We start from the raw sequence: 23,368 nt of genomic DNA, 5'->3' as shown, positions 1-23,368 counted from the left end.
CGCCAGAGTCTTTGTTGACCGAATTACTAAAGAACGCTGGGAAGACATGGACCTCCCGATCCCTATAGGTCCTGAAGAAACAGAACTACAACATGCCGTACACACATGGATCGCGTGGCCAAAGCGCGACATAAGATTGGTGCAAGCAGCCACAGATTCCGCTCGGTGCTCAAGGCAAAGATCACCAACGCCAGCTGACAAGAATCCTAGTGTTGGCCCACCTTCTCCACCGCCTGCACGGGAACCCAGCATGGATCCGTCATCACCAGCCGCACAAAGCGAGCCAATTCCGGCATCATCACCAGCCGCACAACAGAATCAGAGTCAGCGACAGAAGGCATACACGGTACCTTCGGTCCAGCCATCTCATAAGCAGCAAAGAAAGAAGAAAGCGAAGGCTCCAGAAGAGGAAGAGACAGAAGAATCGTTTCAAACCTTCTTGCTGAAGCGCAAGCTACTGAGGGAGGCTGCGAACAAGAAGCCAGAAATAGATCCGGCTGCAAAGTCACACTTCATTAAACACTTCATTAAAGATCCCACCAAGGAGAAAGAAAGGGAGTTGGATTATGATTGGCAAATCAGAAAGTGCTACAGCAACCCCATGAATTGGCGGATTAATGCAAAGACCGTTCCCCAGCTCGGAGAGCAGTCCAAACAATCGATCCCTCCGTTGATAGTGCCGCGTGAAGAATGTCCTGATGAATCAAGAGATCCGTTGACCATGGCTGGGATGATATTGCAAACTGATCTAACAAGGGCTCAATTGCTTGGGGAGGCCCTACAGAATGCACGCGGCAAGAAAAAGTTTGTACTTGGTGAACCTTTGATATGGCCAGAGTTGCTACCATTTCAACCAACGAGAATGGCCGAGTTACACAAATGGTATGCCGTGCAATCTAAAGCTAATGAATTAGATATGTTCCCAGCTCGAATTAAAGATGAGTATTTCTGGCGGGGGGGCAGATGATGTATATATCGAGTTTGCAGCACTTTACGATTTATACCATCAAGATGCCCTTCTCAAGTCCCTCGTGAGTGTATGGTGCATGTAAGTATTGTCTCTCGTTTCATTATTATTAGCCTTGTGTGTTGACTGATCCCCGTTTTTCTTGTGTCCCGTATGTCAAAAATTCAAATTTGCCGAAAGAAGAACTTCCATAACGTCGGGTTCTTCGACCCCGATATTATACACGAGAAATCGGTAGTGCAAAAGCCTGAAGAAATAGTCGATGTTATATACAGGGGGTTGCGTAAGAATAGCATGTGTCCCTTCATTCTCTTGCCATACAACCATCAGTGAGTCGTTCTTTGTTAGTCTCTTTTTTTCAATCCCTTCGTATTAATAATACTATTTAATAACTATTATAATCAATATTAATTGGTTATGCGTATGTATATGCACAAGTTACATTGGATATTGCTTTGTATTCGGATTGAGGAGCACAAGGTCTTGGTGTACGACTGGTTAAGGCAAGATAAATCAAAGTCCCAAGATCTCATCGAGGTGGTAAATACTGCATGGAGTCGCTACCTCCGCAAACACATAGGCTTGCCCATAGGTGTACCTCCGCAAACACATAGGCTTGCCCATAGGTGAAATCGAGCCTCTTCGTTGGGTGACTGATTTTCCGGTATGAATATACTCTCGCTACTAATGTCATTAGCAATAAACATCAGAAAAATTCTATATCGTAACCCACATTTGTCCATAGTGTTGGAGACAGGAACAAGGAAACAACTTATGTGGATACTACGTATGCGAGTGGATCAACTCTTTTGCAAGTGAAAAAGGGCAAATGACAGTGGAGGCATTCAATGTATGTGAGCACAATCACATCTGCTCATTATTTTAATTCATTATTTTTTATTCTCATGTTTTTATCGAAAAATGTGACAGCGTTGGTGGATGAAAGAAGAACTCATTGAAATGGCTCGGATCAGGGCAATTCAAGAAGCTATATGCGGATTCCTGCTCGATGAAATCATAAATCCTAAGGGCGAATTTCATGACGATCTCCGTACAAGGGTCGCCAAAGAAGATCCGACGACGGGGAAGCTGATAAATTACTATAGTTGATGTGCTTAATAATTTGTAATATCTCAAGTACTTTTGAACTCCTAAGTGTTCCATACATGACGAATATATATATATATAATATTAGTGTAATATGCCGTCCTAATATTACTGTGCAATACAAAGAGTATGACTATGTAGTCACATACGGTAGAAATATGCATAGCCATACGTATATATAAAAACGAAAAAGAAAAAAAACATAAAAAAGAAAAAACATTTAGTGCCGGCCAGTTATACCAGTCGGCACTAACCTTGCTGCCAGGAGGCAGGCGGGGTCGGGCACGTTAGTGCCGGCTGGTATTTCGGACCGGCACTAACATGCGCACGTTAGTGCCGGTCACAATAGCCGGCACTAACGACTGTCACGTTAGTGCCGGCCATTTAGTGCCGTCCTGTGACCGGCACTAAGCCGTCCTGTGACCGGCACTGATGCTTTTCTCCAGCAGTGGCCGGGGCAGGGGTACGCGCCGTGCCATTGTCGCGCTCTAGAAATCACCCAAATATCAGAGTCATTTGGGCAGTAATAATTAATATAGTGAACATACGCATGTTGCAGTTCACTTCAATTGCACCGAGCTTTTGCATAAACCGACGGACGAAGTAGCAACGGCCACTGCCGGCAGCCAACCGGACGGCCGCGCTGACTCGTATGGGGGTCCATCCAATCCGGTTCGGGCTTCGGCTTTTGAGCGAAAACGTCGAAGTATTATAGGGGGCTGCAAGTAGGTTAAATGTAGGCTGAATTCTACGTGAAAGAAAGAGGGAAGAAAAGAGAAAAAAGTGAGCGTTCTGCTAAACGCCGGCTGAAAGAGACACCCGAATCTCTGCTCGTGGGCTTGGCTGTACCTAGCCTGGCCTGCAGCCTGCTGCCAGCGCCCAAGCAGGCTCATGACAGTGCATGCAGCCAGTCAAGCCGGCTGGGTTATTAACCCTGCCTTTATCAACGAAAACTCGAGTAATAGATCTTAAATCAGATCCTCTAAATATTAAATTGGAATTGTTTTTATTTTTCATGAGCTTCTAAATGTTTTAACTCCAGCAATATGCCTCGATTCCAATTTATAATAGAGAGCTCCATAGAAATCCCCTAGGAATGGAGGGGGAAGGATTTTGGAGGCCTTCTCAAAATAGATGGTCTAGTAGATGATTTGTTGGAGTTAGTTTAATCCTCTAAACTTGAAATAGAAGGTCTGTTGGAGTTGCTCTTAAGGAGAACAAAACTCAAAATCTATAGAAAGAGATTCTACTCCAAAACGGTTGTGGCTACTATCGTGTGTTAGGATGGGATAAGGCTACTCACCGTGCCGCCATTGTCACACTCACACCCTGAAATTTTGATGAAATTGGGATGCTAGACGTGACTTTGTCGATCTTAAAATACGCCGACTCAATCATCACTCTCAAGATATATCGTTTCTGTCATCATTCATCAATCTTAAGATATACCTATTCTCCGCGAGATATAAAAAAATACAGTGGGAGACAAATTCCTCCACTCAAGCGGTGGTTGAGATTTGATCCGGTTCTTGCTCAGTCTTTTTGAGTTCGTCTAAACTCCAACAACTTAATTTCTTGCTCAATCTTTTTGAGTTCGTCTAAACTCCAACAACTTGCTCCGTGCTAATGTGATGCCTCCAATATTTGAAGAGATTATGTCGTCTTCTGTACTGTCTGAGTAAGAGAGTGGCGACGGCAGCTAATGGATTAATAATCGTTGCGCAAGTTGCAAATCTATCTATCTATTTATACTATAAAGAACAAAAACAATTGAAACCTTTTTTTTTACCAAGATTAACATAGCCATACCCCTCAAAGCGTCCCTACTTGTCAGATATCAATTTGGGCGGACCCAGCATGGTGGACCTATGAAATTTGAATGATGCAAAATGAATCTATTATTTTATTTATTTATATATTTATATATATACTATAAAGAATCAAAATAATTGAAACCTTTTTTACCAAAATTAACATAGCCATACCCCGCACAGCGTCCCCACTTGTCAGATATCAATTTGGGCGGACCCATGGTGGACCTATGGAATTTGAATGATGCAAAATGAATCTCCCAAAAACGAATAGTTTTTGTCACCCATCACCTAGCTTACCCGCCCGCCTGTACCCGCGCTCGTTCAAAACTTGAATGAGCCCACGGCCGGCAATCACGTGACGGCAATCACGTTCAGGTCCTGTATTTCCTTCTATAGCCCACGTGTACGTCGATTTCCATGATCGCGCCTAGCTTCCTTTGATAGCGTCCCTTACCATTGTTCCTCCCTGATCGCACAACGTTGCAGAGCTCAGCGTCTTCATCCGCGGCGAGGCAACGTCGCCGGCGCGCGACTGCCTGGGACCGGCGGACACAGCGGCACAGCGACGCAGAGCTCGGCGTCTTCATCCGCGCCGAGGCAACGTCGCCGGCGCGTGACTGCCGGGGACCGGCGGACACGGCGACACATCGGCGCCGAGCTTAGGTGCGTGCTGCCATACACGGCGAGGACGATCATTCTTTGTTACCACGTTGATATAGCTCGTTGGCCAAGGTGCGTGTTTTAATTTCTCCATGGCGTAGGACGTGAAGCAACTTCATCTAACGTAGTTTTTTCTTTGTTTTGCTAACTGCCATCGCGATCGCCGGCCTTCATCTTTCTTTGTTTTATTAAATCACAGGGCACTCAGGATCTTGTACTGTTTCCCGGTTCTGGTAGCCCCGTCCAGATCCTGATCCCCCATGTTGCGTCTTGTATAAGGTACTTGTTTTCTCCATGGCGCAGGACATCAAGCATTTGCTCGCCGCACCGCCCGCCGTCCTGCGCGTATTTCCTCGCCGCACCGCATGCCGTCCTGCACGCGTGCGCAGCGTCGCTGGAGACCTCGAGGGCAGCCTGCACGCGTCCGCGGCGCCGCGTGGGAGACGCTGCACCTCCTGACCTGGTGCGGCACCGCGCCCTTGGTGGCGGCGATCCAGGTTGAGGCGCCGCAACCGTCACAACCGCGCAACCGCGCGCAAGACGGCGGCGAGCATGACGACGTGGCCGTGCCGGTGGGAGACACTGCACCTCCTGACCTGTCCTTCGCCGCCCCCTCGTCGGCGGCGATCCGCGCTCCCGGCGGCCTAGCGTGCCGGAGGGCTCATCGCGACTGGCCCCGTCGATCCGCTACGGCACTACGCCAAGGCGCCCTAGCGGGATAGGGGAGTTGCCGCTTCAGATAGCACACTGAACGTGCCGGGACCTTAGTGCTCTTCTGGCATCATCGATGGACAGTGGGGACCGTCGCGGTAGTAAGCGCCCAAGGCTACGTGATGATTGTTCATCCCAAACAGTGATCCTTATATATATATATATATATATATATATATATATATATATATATATATATATATATATATATATATATATATATATATATATATATATCTTGATGCTTTCTTCTATATTGTGACATATATCACATATACGATTGATTCTTGTGTCCCATTGCGAATGTCCGCAGTCCCATGGAGCGGCGCCATCCACTTTCCGATGTCACAAACATGATTGGATCTTCTGTTGCAAAGAGATCTAGGACAACAACAACAAACTCATCTCATGCAGGTTGTATTTAGGCTAGATTGATTTTGGTAATTTTTTTCGTAAGCAATGGTAGTGCTCATTGAGTTTTTTTTTTGTGTTCAGGGTTTTCAGCGTTGGATTTAAAAACGACAAAGGGATAGAGATAGGTATGCAAAATTGACAGATGAGCAAAAGGCGCAGAGGAATGCAAAAAGAATGGAGAATTATGCCCGCAAGAAGATTGAGCAAGTTCGATTTGCGTTGGGTGATCCCAAAGATGATGAGGTTGCTACTGCTGTACCAGCATCAGGAGCGTGCTGTTTGTACCAAATAATTATTCAGTCCCACGTTTCCATTAATATGATAGATTTGTATTGATTTATTTGTCTTTTCGACAGGTTTAACACAACCTTTTCCCATATCTGTGCCCGTCCAGGAAGTGTCCCGCATGGTAGATACAGTTATTGTCAATGCTGACCCATCATTAGGTAAGTGTCCTGTATAGATTCATGGAGGAGAACACAAACAAAAAATATTTAACCTTGTTTTTGGTTTTGTTTCCTATGTCATCAGGCATGATGCATCATTTTGCGATTCATGAAAACGATAACGATATGATTAGCAATTATGGTAACAATTCTATTTTTGCGAGCAATCAATCTGGTTATATAGCTTTGTAATAATTGACGCATCGGTAACATCTTTTGATTACATTTTATATGGGTAATTGTAACACTCCTGTGTTAATCGTACTCGCAAATCATGTGTTTAATCGCTAATCATGGCTTAAGCGCGTCATTAGCGTTAGAGTTCGCGTGTTAAACATTGTTTTAGCCGTGTTCGACCGTGTTTTTCTCCTTGATCCAGGCCTCAAATCAACTTTCGCCCAAAAGCAAAGTTGTAGATCTTTTCTTCCTCTACAATTTCTATTTTGGCCAAATTTCAAGTTGCTATATGAAAATTTGAGTTTTGGGCAGTCAAATGCGAGTCAAAATCAGTCAAAAGGAATCACTGTTCATCCCCGTTCTTCACTGTGTCGCCGCGACGCCCATACCGGCGACTGTCGTCGTCGGCGAGCCTCCTCCACGCGTCGCCGCGCCGGCGATCCTCGCCCTCCGCGCTGCACGTCCTTATCCGTTCGCGAAGAGTCATCCGTTTTTCCCCTTCCCTTCGTCGAGCTCGATCTTGAGCTGAGCTGAGTTCTGCCTGCCGTCGTCGACGTCGCGCCGGCCAACCCTCGCCGCCGCAGCTCGATTCCACGCGCCCCAACCTCCCTCGCCTCGCCCCGAACCTCCTCCGCCCTCCACGAGCTTGGCCGAGCCCCAACCCCGGCCGAATCAGCCTGCGCCGCCGCGGCCGCCATTGTCGTCCCCGTTGAAGCTCCGCCTCCCTCGTCGATCTCTCCTCTCCGGCCATCCTCCGCCCAAACTGAGCCTGCGGTGAGCTTCCTCGTGAGCGCCTCATCCTCCGCGACCTCTTTCCCCTTCGTTCCCGGCGCCACCGCCGTCGGAACATCGCCGCTGTCGCCGTGCCGCCTCCGCGCGTACGCCGCGGGCCGCCCTTGTGCGGCCTCGTACAGCACCGCCGCGCGCCCCGTCCCTCCCCCGGCCGGCCCCACCGTCGGCGGGTGTGCTGTGCCGTGGCGGGTACCCCTGCGCCACCCCACGTGCGCGCCTCCGCCGCCCCCACGTGCAGGAGCCCCTGCTCCCCGGCCGCCCTGGTCGGACCGCGGGCGGGGGCCAGCACCGTGCCACCGCGAGCCCGCCTGTCCGCGCGCCGGCCATGGCCACGCTGGGGACGAGCGGGCAAAACGGGGGAGGGGGGACTGGGAGCTGGGCCGGCTCCCACATACATGTGGGGCCTGGCTGTCAGCCCCCCTTTTGTTTTATTTTGTTTCCAGAAATTATTATTTCGGCTGAAAACTTTAAAAATGTGTAGACAAATATAAAAAATGCAAAAAATGCAAACTAAATTTTGTTGGGTTGCTTAGACCAAGATCTTCAGAGGAAAAATATTCATGCTTGTGAAATGTCACTTTTGCCCCTGCTAAAATGTTGGGTTGTGTTTATGCTAGTTTATTTAATACTGGTTGTTCCGTTGCTATAAAAATTATGAAATATATGCAGTGGCCTAATCTTTATATGTGTAATCCACTGTAAAAATTTCATGTGTGGGTGATGTGCACTTTTGTGTAAATCTAATTATGTTTAGTTTACCTTGCTAGAGTTAATTAAATGCTTTTTATCAGCAATAAATGTTGGAAAAATTAGATGGCATGCTTTATCAATACCACGTTAAGCTGGTAAATTTTGTTGTTGCTAGATCATGTATGCAAGTTAGGTTTTTGCTTTTAAATTGCCCTAGCTATGCTCTTTTCTTTTATAAAGGTTGTTAGTTAATTATTTCATGCATGTGTAACCTCAACAAAACAAGCTCCTACCTTAATCCTTGCTACTCTAAGGAAGTTTAGTAGTTGTTGTTTTGAAGGAAACACTTCAGGCTAAAAGGCATTAGAAACAAAGACTGCACATCAGTTCTAAACTATTTCTGTCGTAACCATAGTTGTGAGGTTGCTCCGTAAATGCTTTTAGAGTTTGGTCCGTGCCTCTCATTGTGTGTATTGTATTGTATTGTATTGCATATTTTCATGAGTCTCATGCATGGCATATTCTATTCGTGTAGACGCTGAAATCGAAGTCGCCTACGAGCTGATCGCCGAGCCGATCCAGGAGCCGCAAGCGGGAGAGCAGCAGGATGCAGTCGAACCCACTTCCGAAGAAGTCGCTAACCCCGCTGACCTGCAAGGCAAGCCCCGGAGCATAACCCTAATTTAAGTATTCAATGTTTATTTAAGTAATTGTGTATTTAAGTTTTAGGAGTTGTATGAAACCCTAGTATGCATATTTTCCCTAGGTACCTGTGAGTCCATACTAGTGTGCAGGTATCGTTAGCAATGCTTTGCTAAGTAGGATCTCGATAAAAGTCGAGTGATTACTGTCACTCGCGAGTTTTAGGATCTTGATTCCTTAGCTATGGCTTTGAAATGAGTTGTTGAATAAAGAGAAATGGAGACTGGGCGGAGATGAGTTGGATCTGGATATGAAAGGAATGGAAAGTAGCCTCCACCTGTGTCAATTGAGGACCGTACCGTTGTTGGCTGTGCTGACTAAGTTTGAATAGTAATAATCACATGCCGGAAGTAGGAGGTAGTCGAAACCGGAAAGCTAATTACTTAATTTGCTATGATACTTTGAATCGGGACCCACTACTCTGGGAGTGGGATGATGGCGGGTGTTGGAGTGTATGTCGCCTCCGGGTTCTCTGGGAGTTCGCCGTGAGAGGCCCTACACCCGAGTTTTGGCAGGCGTGATTCAGACGTCGGGGTAAAGAGGGGAACGGTTGACGTGTGTGACCCGACGGGATTTACACGTGTCGTGTGAGTTTGGTCCACCTTGCAAGGTTAAATCGGATAGATTCGCCGTCTCTCTCGGTTAAGAGAATCTTGGTCACTTCGTCACATCGTATTAAAGGATGAAATGAGAATGATTTTGAAGATGTTTGAATGGTTTTAATAGAGGTTTAATATGATCCACCAGGTGTGCTCTAGATGTTCAGGCTAATCTAGTTGTTACTTGTCAAACGAAATGTAGCTAAAATATTGAAAGTAAGGATCCATCATTAGTAGCTTTTCCGCAAAACAAACCTAGAGCCAATAGCCTGCATGTCTAGGAGTCGGCTAAGTATATACCATAGTCGGGTAAGCCTTGCTGAGTATTAGTATACTCAGGGTTGTTGTTGTAACCCACCTGAGCAGGTTGCATCCCAGCTGACTTCGAGGAGGTCTGTGCGTCCTGGATTGGACAACCACTTCCTCCGGGTTGGACCGTCGAGTGGGTCCCGTCTTCTCCGTGAAGTTCGGGCCAGTTGGCAGCACATTGTGGGCAAGATGCGAGGCCCACTTTTATCGTCGTTTGTAGTTACGTATTGTATTTCGAACTCGGTTTTAAACTTCCACTGTGTATTTGAACTCTATAGTTTGTTTTTAAAGCTTTTATGTAAAACCTGTGTTGTAAATTAATTTGAGGATCTCTGTAAGCTTGTATCACCTGTGCTCGTCTTTGTGCGAGACTTCTAGTGCAATTGTGATCCTAGAGTACAGTAGTTTAATTAGGATTTACCCGACGGACTGCCGGATTACACCGTCTTAAGTGCGTGGTAACTTGATTATTCATTAAAATGATAGTTAGCACACTTAAGCCGGTTTAATTTGGGTGGATCTGCTACAGCTGGCATCAGAGCTCTAAATTGCACTGGGGTGATTATTGGCGTGCTTAATTAAGTTAAGTAACTCTTACCTTGCAACGATTTCGGGTTTTTCGAAAAGTTAACGCTAGATGCGCTAAGGAATAGGATAGATAGTTCATATGCCCTAATTATGTTACATGAGTTAGGTGGCATCTAAGTATCTATTTTGTTCCAGCACTTCCAGCTTTTACTTTTTGTTAAACCTTACTTCAGTAACGACGCACCTCCGCTAAGGTAAGCAAGGTAAGTATTCTTGGTAGTCCTTTAGAATAGCCCACGTATTTCATACGTGCGCGGGTCCCGTATGATGAGCATACGAGGAGGTGATAAGGCTCAATTCAAACGAGCATGTCGCTATCTGCCGCCTGATATGGAGTGCGGATTTCATACCGTGTGATTGTAATCACGGTCATCTTGTAAGGCAACGTTACGAGATGTAAACCTGTCATCGGTTGGCCATGACCGTGACCCTTGGGACACGTCTACCCTTGGATGTCCCATAAGGCGAGTGTACGGGAAGTGAATACGTTGTTATGACGTATGCAGCGCTGCCCATTCAGCGACGAACGTCTGGGTGCCATCTCTATAGTGCATGGTAATGTATGTGTGAATATGTGGGAAACTGCATATGCGTTACCCGTGTGGCGTAGGACACATGGGGGCCGTTCGTGAGTGCTGGCACGAAGGGTCCAGAAGTGGTTATTTATAATCTGTGTTCTTGTGCAGGTAACTAACCACGTTAAGCGCATTACGAAATCCTTGATCGTAGGAACGACTAGTTTATATAGGGAGAGTACGTAATTGTGCCACCGGTTGTCCTCGTATAGCATATTTTGGTACTTGTTTGGGTGAGAAACGATAGAATGTGCATGCATCTTGCATCTTGCATCTTGCATCTTGCATAGCCGAGTTGGTAGATCGCTTTGTTTGCTTATGGTTGCGTTTCATAAAAATTTAATTGGACCACTATGTTTTTACTATGCGTTTTTGAAAAATTTATTTATGTTCTGTTGCTAAATTTAAATATGTTCCTTTTGAAAACTATGACGTACGTTAGCGCTATGTGTTCTTACAGATGGCTAGCTTCACGCACATGATCGTGGACACTGAGGGTTGGGCGCACTCCAATGCCCTCCACACCGGCCACTTTCCTCATCTGCTGTGGCAGATGCTCAGGGCGTTTGACTACACTGAGCCCCCACAGTACTCAGGACACGAGTCTAGCTTGCTAGGCACCGAGCACTGTCAGATGATAGTGAAAATTCCTGCTTGCCCCGCTCGCTTGGAATGGGACTCGTGGCAGCTCACGGTCTATGGTAGGAAACTGGCAGACTCCTGGGAGATCGCTGCTAGGAAGGCCATTGAGGAGTTCTCAGAGAAGCAAAGTGCTGAGATCATGGATACTCCCTACAGTGTGATTCCTCTGAAGGATGAGACTACTCAGGCGTACCAGGATCGGGTGAACCGATGAACTACATGATGCCCGACTACAACGTCAGGACGGCCCTTTCGTTTAGCTACTCCTCTGGGCTGATCAACATGTACGAGCAGCTTCGTGAGGAGAATGTGATATGGAGGAGCAAGGCTCGAGAGGCTCATATACACGAGCAAAACATGATTGGCGCCCAGAACAAGATCAAGACCCTGAAGGTTAAGTCCAGAGCCAGAAAGATAAGGATTCAGGAGTTACATGAGGAGCTGGAGAACCGGACTCAGATGATGCAGCACCTGGAGGGGCAGCTTCAGCAGGCCCATGAGTTGATTGAGGACGTCCAGGCTCAGGTGCAGGCAGTAGCAGACATGGAGGCTGAGGCAGCTGAGGAGGAGTCAGAGGAAGAGGAAGAAGAAGAAGACCCGGAGGAGATTGAGGGAGTGTCTGGAGTCGAGTCGGGACCTGGGACTCCGTGAGGACGTAGCTAGATAGCGTTAATTCTCCCCTTGCAGTGTAGCCTAACTGTAGGATAGTTGGGTAGGATGACCAACACAGTGCTCTAGGCTAACCTTGGGTTGAGAATTCTTTTGTGGCTCAGTAGTTCGAGTCATGTAGGATAATCCTTTGCTAGTGCGGCGTGTAGCCGGGTCGTGGAAGACCCGTCTTTTCGTAGTGGTGTGTTGTTCGGGTCATTTATGAACCCTTCTCTAATGTTAGTTTGTTTTACGCAGCTGGGCTTTGGTAATGTAATGAACCTTGCTCCAGCTCAAGCAGCGTGGTTGCATAATATAAATTGCCTCTGTTAATGATCTTCCTGGTTGCTGCTTTATTTTGTTAATGTCGGTAGTGTGAAACTTTATTCATGAGCTATGCTTTAGTTGTTTTTGAATCTGAAATCTTGTTGAGCGATGTTTAGTGTTGTATACGTTAGAGCTACTCTGGACGGAACTTGTTGAGTTGAGGCGGTTTCAACCGAAGCAAGTCATTTTATTTTTCCCTTGGTGAACCATATCGCGAGGGAAATGATTCATGCCGTGTGTTCATATTATATATGCACATTCTTTAATTGCATGGATTAGTCCTGATAGCGAAATGGCTAACCAGGGGATGATTATTTTGTACATGGGCGATAATCACGATAATGAGAATCACGAAGCATTGCCCCAACCACCTCCCTCTTTGGCTCAGGCTATTGCGGCTCTTATTGCCGACCGCAATGAACAGACTGAGTTGATGAGGCAACTGGTGCAAACCAATGCCGGCAGAGGTCGACACGCTCCCCCGCCACCACCAGTAGAAACCGACTATGTTGGTTTTCTGGCCACCCAACCACCTCTGTTCCATAAGGCCGATGACCCCCTTGAGGCAGATGCTTGGATTCGCACCATTGAGGACAAGTTCAGCATCCTCAATTGCACGGAAATGGACAAAGCCGCCTTTGCAGCACAACAGCTGAGAGGACCTGCCAAGATATGGTTGGTTAATCACAAGGCTCTACTTCCCGCTGGTACGCATCTCACCTGGGATGAGTTTGTGGCAGCCTTCAAAACCCACCACATCCCTACGAGTTTGATGAGGAGAAAGATGGCAGAATTCCTAGCCCTGAAGCAAGGCAACAACACTGTTCTCCAATATCCTCAGACCTTCAATCAGTTGGCCCAGTATGGCGGTTTCCATGTGGATACTGATGAATAGAAGCAAGACTGCTTCAAAAAGGGACTTAGTACGAAACTTCAGGACAAGCCAGCTCTCACTACTTGCAATAACTTTACCGAGCTAGTTAATAAGGCCATCACTCAGGAAGATGCCACGCTAGCGCACAAAGCTGACAAGAAAAGGAAGGCACCAGTGGGATCCTCCAGCAATGCACCCCAGAGGTACAAACTGGTTCCTACGGCGAATCAGCAAGTTTCAAACCGCCCTCCGCAGCAGGGCCGTTGGGTCGCTAGACCACCACAGCAACAGCAGCAGTGGGCACCCCGTTTCTCGACACAGCAGCAGAGGCCTCTAATGCTACAAGCTCCACGCCCCAACAACTACCCCTGTTACAATTGTGGTAACCTGGGGCACTTTGCACGTGATTGTCGTATGCCACCTCGGTAGAATAACTACAAGACTCCTGCGCCGGGTCAAGGTTCCAGCCAGAAGGATCAAAAGAAGAAGATTGTGCCTGCCAAGACTGGTCGCGTGAACTACACCACCCTGGAAGACGTTCCCGAAAGCACTCAAGTAATGGCAGGTATGTTCTCCATTAACCACTACCCAGCTATTGTGCTATTTGATTCGGGAGCATCTCACACATTTATCAGTCAAGCATGCGTAACATGGCTCAACTTGCACGTATTTCAAATGAAAAGGCCGTATATTATTCATGCCCCAGGCACACACTTAAGTACCAACCAATTAGTTCGAGATGTGCCCTTTGAATTGAGCGGGAAGATTTTTCGAACCACACCCATTGTCCTTCCAAGTCAGGGGATAGATGTTATTCTTGGGATGAATTGGATGAAGGAACACTGTGCTATCCTCGATACTTCTTCTCGTGGCATCAGGCTTAACTCTCCCACATATGGTACTAAGGATATTCATCTTTCTCAGCATGAAATTCCAACTACTGTCATATACCATCTCGAGGCAAAACCCTTAGAAGAAATTCTTGTGGTTTATGAATACCCTGATGTGTTTCCGGAGGACTTGCCAGGCATGCCCCCCGATCGGGATATTGAATTCGTCATTGAGTTACAACCCGGCACAGCACCCATATCTCGGAGACCATATAGAATGACTTCGAGTGAGTTAGCTGAATTAAAAGTTCAGTTACAAGAGTTGCAAGATAAAGGTTTTATTCGACTGAGCACCTCACCTTGGGGATGCCCGGCTCTGTTTGTAAAGAAGAAAGATCACGGGCTGAGGCTATGTGTGGATTACCGACCTCTGAATGAAGTCACTATCAAAAACAAATACCCAGTTCCTTGTATTGATCTTCTTTTTGATCAATTAGCTAGAGCGAAAGTATTCTCAAAAATAGATCTTCGATCTGGCTATCATCAAATCAAAATCAGACCGGCAGATATACCAAAAACAGCTTTCTCTACTCGTTATGGTCTTTACGAGTATTTGGTGATGTCTTTCGGATTAACCAATGCTCCCACTTATTTCATGTATCTCATGAATTCAGTATTTATGCCGGAGTTAGATAAGTTCGTCGTGGTCTTCATTGATGATATCTTGATCTACTCCAAGACTGAGGAAGAATATGCTCGTCATCTTCACATAGTTCTTCAACGTCTTAGAGAACATCAGCTTTATGCTAAATTCAGCAAGTGTGACTTTTGGCTGAAGGAAGTTCCATTCCTCGGTCATGTCATATCTGCTGAGGGTATCTCTGTGGACCCCAGTAAAGTACAGGATGTACTCGATTGGGAGGCCCCAACTTCAGTTCCTGAAATCCGCAGTTTCTTGGGCTTAGCTGGGTATTATCGTCGGTTCATCCCAGAATTCTCCAAAATTGCGAAACCGATGACTGAACTCCTTAAGAAGGGTGTCAAGTTTTTTTGGAGTAATCATTGTGAAGAAGCTTTCCAGAAATTGAAAACGCTCCTTACTTCGGCACCAATCTTGGCCCAGCCTAACACTACAAAACCTTTTGATGTCTACTGTGATGCCTCAGGCACAGAACTTGGCTGTGTCTTGATGCAGGAGAACCGAGTGATTGCTTATGCTTCTCGATCAGTCAAGCGTCATGAAGAAAACTATCCCACTCATGATCTTGAATTAGTAGCTATGGTCCATGCTCTGAAGATCTGGCGACACTATCTTTTAGGTACATTGTGCAACATCTATACTGATCACAAGAGTCTCAAATATCTTTTCACTCAAGCTGATTTGAACATGCGTCAAAGGAGATGGCTTGAGTTGATTAAAGATTATGAGCTCGAAGTGCATTATCATTTCGGGAAAGGCAAATGTAGTTGCCGATGCGCTAAGTCGCAAAGCTCACTGTCATTGCATTTCAGCTATACCATTAAGCAAGTCTCTTTGCTTTGAAATGGAAAAGTTGAATTTAAGCATTGTACCATATGGCACATTGGCTCATCTAGAGCTTACTCCTACTCTTCGTGATCTCATCATCGTGGCACAAAAGAAAGATAAAGGGGTGAAGGAAATTCATAGAAGACTATCAGAAGGAGACCCTAAAGTGAATTGCTTCCACCAAGATAGTGAGAATGTGTTATGGTTCAAGAACCGATTAGTGGTGCCTAAGGATTTTGAGCTCAGAAAAAAAATTCTTGATGAGGCTCATACCTCTCGACTATCAATCCATCCAGGTAGCAAAAAAATGTATCAAGATCTGAAACAACGATTTTGGTGGACTCGAATGAAAAGAGAAATTGCCAAGTATGTGTCCGAATGTGACATCTGTCGAAGGGTTAAAGCCAGTCATCTCAGACCAGCTGGGACTCTTCAACCTTTGAGTATTCCTAAATGAAAATTAGAAGACATTAGTATGGACTTTATAGTTGGCTTGCCTCGAACTCAAAAGGGTTATGACTCTATCTGGGTTATAGTAGACCGCCTTAACAAATCAGCTCATTTCCTTCCAGTAAAGACAAGGTACTTGGCCAAGCAGTATGCCGAGTTGTACGTGGATCGCATACTATGTTTACATGGTGTGCCAAAAACCATCATCTCTAATCGAGGGACTCAGTTCGTTGCTCGCTTTTGGGAGCAATTACATGCTAGCTTGGGCACCCATCTTATTCACAGCTCTGCATATCACCCTCAGACAAACGGCCAAACCGAGAGGATAAATCAAATTTTAGAGGATATGCTCCGCGCCTGCGTTTTAGTCTATCCACAGAAATAGGATCAATGTTTACCGTTAGCTGAATTCTCTTATAATAATAGTAATCAAGAAAGCATCAAAATGACACCATTTGAAGTAGTATATGGTCGTCGATGCCGTACACCTCTCAATTGGTCTGAAACCGGGGAAAGAACTATCTTTGGGCCCGACATGGTTCAAGAGGCCGAAGAACAAGTCTGTCTTATCCAAGCAAACTTAAAGATCGCACAGTCTCGGCAGAAGAGCTATGCTGATAAAAGGAGTAGTCCACTCGTTTTTGAAGTCGGTGACCACATCTATCTGAAGGTCTCACCTTGGAGAGGCATGCAAAGGTTTAGAATAAAAGGGAAGTTAGCTCCCCGCTACATCGGTCCATATCCAATTGTGGAAAGATGCGGTCCTGTGGCTTACCGATTGGATCTTTCAGCGAATCTTTCTGCAATTCATAACATTTTCCATGTATCACAACTCAGAAAGTGCCTTAGAGTTCCGACTGAAGTTGTTGAAAGTGACTCGATTCAATTAGAGTTTGATCTCACTTATCCTGAGCATCCTATCAAGATTATTGATCGCAAGGATTGAGTTACTCGTCGCACAACCAACCGATTCTACAAAGTGCAATGGAGCAATCACTCCGAAGATGAAGCTACTTGGGAGAAAGAGGAATTTCTGAGGTCCAAATATCCGGACTTTTTAAACGCTCATCCAGGTACTTCACCTTTTAACCTTCTTGCCTTATACTTTCTATCGTGCGTGAATCTCGGGGTGAGATTCTTTTAAGGGGGAAGGGCTGTAACACCCCTGTGTTAATTGTGCTCGCTAATCACGTGTTTAATCGCTAATCATGGCTTAAGCGTGTCATTATCGTTAACCGAGTTCGCATGTTAAACATTGTTTTAGCCGTGTTCGACCGCATTTTTATCCTTGATCCAGGCCTCAAATCAACTTTCGCCCAAAAGCAAAGTTGTAGATCTTTTCTTCCTCTACAATTTCTATTTCGGCCAAATTTCAAGTTGCTATATGAAAATTTGAGTTTTGGGCAGTCAAATGCAAGTCAAAAGGAATCATTGTTCCTTCCTGTTTTTCACTGTGTCACCGCGACTGTCGTCGTCAGCGAGCCTCCTCCACGCGTCACCGCACCGGCGATCCTCGCCCTCCGCGCTGTGCGTCCATATCCGTTCGCGAAGCGTCATCCGTTTTTCCCCTCCCCTTCGTCGAGCTCGAGCTCGAGCTGAGCAGAGTGCTGCCGTCGACGTCACGCCGGCCAACCCTCACTGCCGCAGCTCGTTTCCGCGCGCCCCAACCTCCCTCGCCTCGCCCCGAACCTCCTCCACCCCTCCATGAGCTCGGCCGAGCCCCCACCTCGGCCGAATCAGCCTGCACCGCCGCGGCCGCCATTGCCGTCCCCGTCCAAGATCCGCCTCCCTCGTCGATCTCTCCTCTCCGGCCATCCTCCGCCCAAATCGATCCCGCGGTGAGCTTCCTCGCGAGCCCCTCATCCTCCCCGACCTCTTTCCCCTTCGTTCCCTGCGCCGCCGCCGCCGGAACATCGCCGCGCCGCCGCTGTCGCCGTGCCGCCGCTGCGCGTACGCCGCGGGCCTCCCTTGTGCGGCCTCGGGCAGCACCGTTGCGCGCCCCGGCCTTGCCGGGCTGCCCTGTTGGCAGGCGCGCCCTACCCCTCCCCCGGCCAGCCCCGCCGCCGGCGGGTGCGCCGCACCGTCGCGGTCGCCCCTGCGCCGACCCGCGCGTGCCCTGGCCGCGGTCCGGCCAGGCCGTGCCGCCGGCCGGCCACCGCCGGCGGGGGCCAGTGCCGCGCCGCCGCGAGCCCGCCTGGCCGTGCGTCGGCCATGGCCACGGCGGGGCCGAGCGGGCAAAACAGGGGAGGGGGGACTGGGAGCTGGGCCGGCTCCCACTTACATGTGGGGCCCGGCTGTCAGCCCCCTTTTGTTTTATTTTGTTTCCAAAAATTATTATTTCGGCTGAAAACTTTAAAAATGTGTAGAAAATATAAAAAATGCAAAAAATGCAAACTAAATTTTGGGTTGTGTTTAAGCTAGTTTATTTAATACTGGTTGTTCCGTTGCTCTAAAAATTATGAAATTTATGCAGTGGCCTAATCTTTATATGTGTAATCCACTGTAAAATTTTCATGTGCGGGTGTTGTGCACTTTTGTGTAAATCTAATTATGTTTAGTTTACCTTGCTAGAGTTAATTACATCTTTTTATCAGCAATAAATGTTGGAAAAATTAGACGGCATGCTTTATCAATATCACGTTAAGCTGGTAATTTTTTTTGTTGCTAGATCATGTATGCAAGTTAGGTTTTTGCTTTTAAATTGCCCCTAACTATGCTCTTTTCTTTTATAAAGGTTGTTAGTTAATTATTTCATGCATGTGTATCCTCAACAAAACAAGCTCCTGCCTTATTACATGCTACTATAAGCAAGTTTAGTAGTTGTTGTTTTGAAGGAAACACTTCAGGCTAAAAGGCATTAGAACCAAAGACTGCACATCAGTTCTAAACTATTTCTATCGTAACCATAGTTGTGAGGTTGCTCCGTAAATGCTTTTAGAGTTTGGTCCGTGCCTCTCATTGTGTGTATTGCATTGTATTGCATCTTTTCATGAGTCTCATGCATGGCATATTCTATTCGTGTAGACGCTGAAACCGAAGTCACCTACGAGCTGATCGCCGAGCCGATCCAGGAGCCGCAAGCGGGAGAGCAGCAGGAGGACGCAGTCGAACCCACTTCCGAAGAAGTCACTAACCCCGCTGACCTGCAAGGCAAGCCCCACAGCATAACCCTAATTTAAGTATTCAATGTTTATTTAAGTAATTGTGCATTTAAGTTTTAGGAGTTGTATGAAACCCTAGTATGCATGTTTTCCCTAGGTACCTGTGAGTCCATACTAGTGTGCAGGTATCGTTAGCCATGCTTTGCTAAGTAGGATCTCGGTAAAAGTCGAGTGATTACTGTCACTCGCGAGTTTTAGGATCTTGATTCCTTAGCTATGGCTTTGAAATGAGTTGTTGAATAAAGAGAAATGGAGACTGGGCGGAGATGAGTTGGATCTGGATATGAAAGGAATGGAAAGTAGCCTCTGCCTGTGTCAATTGAGGACCGTACCGTTGTTGGCTGTGCTGACCAAGTTTGAATAGTACTAACCACATGCCGGAAGTAGGAGGTAGTCGAAACCAGTAAGCTAATTACCTGATTTGCAATGATACTTTGAATCGCGACCCGCTACTCTGGGAGTGGGATGATGGCAGGTATTGGAGTGTATGTCGCCTCCGGGTTCTCTGGGAGTTCGTCGTGAGGGGCCCTTCACCCGGGTTTTGGCAGGCGTGATTCAGATGTCAGGGTAAAGAGGGGAACGGTTGACGTGTGTGACCCGACGGGGTTTACACGAGTCGTGTGAGTTAGGTCCACCTTGCAAGGTTAAATCGGATCGATTTGCCATCTCTCTCGGTTAAGAGAATCTCGGTCACTTCGTCACATCGTAGTAAAGGATGAAATGAGACTGATTTTGAAGATGTTTGAATGGTTTTAATAGAGGTTTAATGTGATTCACCAGGTGTGCTCTAGATGTTCAGGCTAATCTAGTTGTTACTTGTCAAACGAAATGTAGCTAAAATATTGAAAGTAAGGATCCAGCATTAATAGCTTTTGCACAAAACAAACCCAGAGCCAAAAGCATGCATGTCTAGGAGTCGGCTAAGTATATACAATAGTCGGGTAAGCCTTGCTGAGTATTAGTATACTCAGGGTTGTTGTTGTAACCCTCCTGAGCAGGTTGTATCCCAGCTGACTTCGAGGAGGTCTGTGCGTCCTGGATTGGACAACCACTTCCTCCGGGTTGGACCGTTGAGTGGGTCCCGTCTTCTCCGTGAAGTTCGGGCCAGTTGGCAGCACATCGTGGGCAAGATGCGAGGCCCACTTTTATCGTCGTTCGTAGTTACGTATTGTATTTCGAACTCGGTTTTAAACTTCCGCTGTGTATTTGAACTCTATAGTTTGTTTTTAAAGTTTTTATGTAAAACCTATGTTGTAAATTAATTTGAGGATTCTGTATGCTTGTATCACCTATGCTCGTCTTCGTGCGAGACTTCTAGTGCAATTGTGATCGTGGAGTATAATAGTTTAATCGGGATTTACCCGACGGACTGCCGGATTACACCATTTTAAGTGCGTGGTAACTTGATTATTCATTAAAATGATAGTTAGCGCACTTAAGCCGGTTTAATTTGGGCGGATCTGCTACAGTAATGGTTATATGCCTCTGTAATAATTCAAGTTATTTTCTTGTTCAGTGAAATGTCAAGAACAAACACTGTAGGCTATCTGTACTTCCAATAATTTGTTCGGGGTCACACCTGAATCTGTGGGAAATAAATTAAAAAAAGTACATATAACCTGATTATATGGCTTTTCAATAATTGAGATTTTTATGTGTAATTATGGTTACTAGTAGGGTGCACGTGCGGCACGCATGTATTTGAAGAATAATCTCAAATCTCATTATTAAGTGCAAAACATTTATATGGTGAAACATGTCTAAAGAAAAATAGCATCCATTGCAACAGATAACCTTAAAAATAAATAGCATTCATTGCAATAGACACCAATCTCGGACGCAATTAAGTTAGAAAGCTTCATCGAACCATAATAATATTATGCTTGTAGCACTTCACCGACATACTACCCTTTTACAAAATGCACCTCTGCATGGCACACAACATGTGAATCAAATTATGTGGGAGCTTTGGCCGCCGTCACCAGTATTTGACTTCAAACTCATATTATCCCAATGATGATGGACCCTGACTGCAAACTATCACTGCAGCATGAAGAAAAAAAATCAAACAGGCCCTTTGAAATTATAGCATCTCAGGGAAAACCAACAACATTGACACTCAAATTAATAGTATGAATCAAGTGAGATACCTGAATTAAAGTATGAATGGTTCTATTTTCAAGTCCGTAAAATATTTTTAAAAATAATATTTTTGGTTCTTCTGCCAGTGGGATCCACATCTTTGTTAGGTTTGGCCAACATCCATGTAGTAGAACGTGAAACACCTCTGAATAAGGCAACATATAGTTGTCCGTGGGAAAAAAACTAGTCTTGGAAGATAAATCCCAACATTCGTGATAGTTTGACCCTGAGCTTTGTTTATAGTCATTGCAAAACTGAGCCTTACTGAAAATAGTTTCCTCTTGAACTTGAAAGGTAGTGAAATATCCTTCAATGGAGACAAGGGTATCCTTGGTATAAAAACACGCATCCCAACATGTTGTTCATTTACAATTTCACAATCAATTGCATTGTCCTCAAACGCCTTTACTACCAACCGAGTTCCATTGCAAAGTCTGTTATGGGGGTCCAGATTTCGAAGGAGTATGTCAGGACAATTCTTCTTAATCTTAAGCTCATGTGGAGGAAGACCATTTGGAGTAATTGAGTTCAGAAAATCAAGAGAATAGTTATTAGTAGGGTCATCATCTATCGAATCATGACTATAGTAAACCTTTTTTTTCTAGGAAACTTTCCAATCATCCTCGCGTTGAGACTATCAACATACTCATTTCTTATTGATAGGATAGCACAGTCGCGCATGTAATTGACTGAGGTAGAGTTCGCAGCTAGATTAGGAAACACATGATCAATGAGCGTGTCAATCGACTTATCATCATTATACTCAATCATAATGTCATCTCGCAGATTCACATAATCATTTTGGAAGGACGTTTTTGTTTCATCACCAATTCTTAATAGAAATTGCGAGAACCATACGTCATTCTGGGCTCTCATGTTCTACTTCAACTGTATTATCTTGATATCATCCCATACATAGGATCGAAGCAAAGTGGCGTCGCAAATTTGTGCTCTAGTACCTCTAGGAACAACAGGCAAAACTTGTCTGAAATCCCCTTCAAACACCATTACTAGAGGTAAAGTAATGTGATCTACCATTTGGTGGTAAAGTGTTTGGAGGTACTAGAGCACAAATTCTGCATTACTTTACCTCTAGTAATGGTGTTTGGAGGGAATTTCAGACAAGTTCTGCATGTTATTCCTAGAGGTACTAGAGCACAAATTTGCGACGCCACTTTGCTTCGATCCTATGTATGGGATGATATCAAGATAATACAGTTGAAGCAGAACATGAGAGCCCAGAATGACGTATGGTTCTCGCAATTTCTATTAAGAATTGGTGATGAAACAGAAAAGACCTTCCCAAATGATTATGTGGATCTGCCAGATGACATTATGCTTGAGTATAATGATGATAAGTCAATTGACGCGCTCATTGATCATGTGTTCCCTAATCTAGCTGCGAACTCTACCTCAGTCAATTACATGCGCGACCGTGCTATCCTATCAACAAGAAATGAGTATGTTGATAGTCTCAACGCGAGGATGATTGAAAAATTTCCTAGAAAAAGAAAAGGTTTACTATAGTCATGATTCGATAGATGATGACTCCACTAAAAACTAACCTCTTGATTTTCTGAACTCAATTACTCCAAATGGTCTTCCTCCACATGAGCTTAAGATTAAGAAGAATTGTCCTGACATACTCCCTCGAAATCTGGACCCCCCATAACGGACTTTGCAATGGAACTCGGTTGGTAGTAAAGGCGTTTGAGGACAATGCAATTGATTGTGAAATTGTAAATGGACAACATGTTGGGATGCGTGTTTTTATACCAAGGATACCCTTGTCTCCATTGAAGGATATTTCACTACCTTTCAAGTTCAAGAGGAAACTATTTTCAGTAAGGCTCAGTTTTGCAATGACTATAAACAAAGCTCAGGGTCAAACTATCACGAATGTTAGATTTATCTTCTAGAACTAGTTTTTTCCCACAGACAACTATATGTTGCCTTATTCAGAGGTGTTTCACGTTCTACTACATGGATGTTGGCCAAACCTAACAAAGATGTGGATCCCACTGGCAGAAGAACCAAAAATATTATTTTTAAAAATATTTTACGGACTTGAAAATAGAACCATTCATACTTTAATTGAGGTATCTCATTTGATTCATACTATTAATTTGTGAGTGTCAATGTTGTTGGTTTTCCCTGAGATGCTATAATTTCAAAGGGCCTGTTTGATTTTTTTTCTTCATGCTGCAGTGATAGT

This window comes from Panicum virgatum, chromosome 5K, assembly GCF_016808335.1.
Source record: "Panicum virgatum strain AP13 chromosome 5K, P.virgatum_v5, whole genome shotgun sequence".
Classification (NCBI taxonomy): domain Eukaryota; kingdom Viridiplantae; phylum Streptophyta; class Magnoliopsida; order Poales; family Poaceae; genus Panicum; species Panicum virgatum.
This window is presented reverse-complemented; position numbering follows the sequence as displayed.